The sequence below is a fragment of the Chiloscyllium plagiosum genome, chromosome 6 (genome assembly GCF_004010195.1).
Source record: "Chiloscyllium plagiosum isolate BGI_BamShark_2017 chromosome 6, ASM401019v2, whole genome shotgun sequence".
Taxonomy (NCBI): domain Eukaryota; kingdom Metazoa; phylum Chordata; class Chondrichthyes; order Orectolobiformes; family Hemiscylliidae; genus Chiloscyllium; species Chiloscyllium plagiosum.
The window spans coordinates 13420377-13421579 of record NC_057715.1 but is presented as its reverse complement, the minus strand read 5'-3'; positions in this window follow the sequence as shown (position 1 = coordinate 13421579).

The following is a 1203-nucleotide window of genomic DNA, read 5'->3' as shown; positions in this document are numbered from 1 at the left end:
TTGGAGGGAGAAATAATGCACTCCACTCCCTGCGGCGCCCACCTCTCCCTGAACAACTCCAGGGTGTTGGTCGACACCGCGTGCTCCTTCTCCAAGGACACCCGGGCTCTAACGTAACCGCGGAAGAGGGGCAGGTAGTTGGCTTGACTCTGTTTCATTTTTTTTCATTTTCTTTTTTTCTTTTTTTTCTTGTTTTTTAAATTTAATCCCCACACTACCACCTAAGTGCGGTAGTGCTTATTATTTCCCCAGCACCCATGGTGTGTGTGTGCAGGTGTGAGACACAGTGAAAGACACAAAGTGCACGAATCTTTATTCAAATGACAAACACTGCCCTTCACCTCAAAGGGTAGTGCTGTGTGATCAAAACAGTGAGGGGGAGGGTAAGGACTAAATCAAAATAGAGTTGGAGGGAGAAATGATGCACTCCACTCCCTGAACAACTCCAGGGTGTTGGTCGACACCGCGTGCTCCTTGTCCAAGGACACCCGGGCTCTCCCACTCCTGTTTATTTTTTTTTATTTTTCAAATTCCACCACCAGGAAGATAGGAAAACACCCGGGTGGCCAGTGACAAACACTGCCCTTCACATCAAAGGGCAGTGCTGTGTGATCAAAACAGTGAAGGGGTGGGTAGGGACTAAATCAAAATAGAGTTGGAGGGAGAAATGATGCACTCCACTCCCTGCGGCGCCCACCTCTCCCTGAACAACTCCAGGGTGTTGGTCGACACCGCGTGCTCCTTCTCCAAGGACACCCGGACTCTAACGTAACCGCGGAAGAGGGGCAGGCAGTTGGCTTGACTCTGTTTCATTTTTTTTTTAGTTTTTTTTCCTCCCGGTTATATTTTGTTTTTTTTTATTTAACCCCCACATTACCACCTAAGTGCGGTAGTGCTTATTTTATCCCCAGCACCCATGGTGTGTGTGTATACGTGTGAAACACAGTGAAGGATACAAAGTGCACAAATTTTTTATTCAATTTCCACCACTTGACTCTGTTTCATTTTTTTTCTTTTTTTTTTCTTTTTCTTTTGAAATTAACCCCCATACTACCACCTAAGTGCGGTAGTGCTTATTTTTTCCCCAGCACCCATGGTGTGTGTGTGCAGGTGTGAGACACAGTGAAAGACACAAAGTGCACCAATCTTTATTCAATTTCCACCACCAGGAAGATAGGAAAACACCCGAGTGGCCAGTGACAA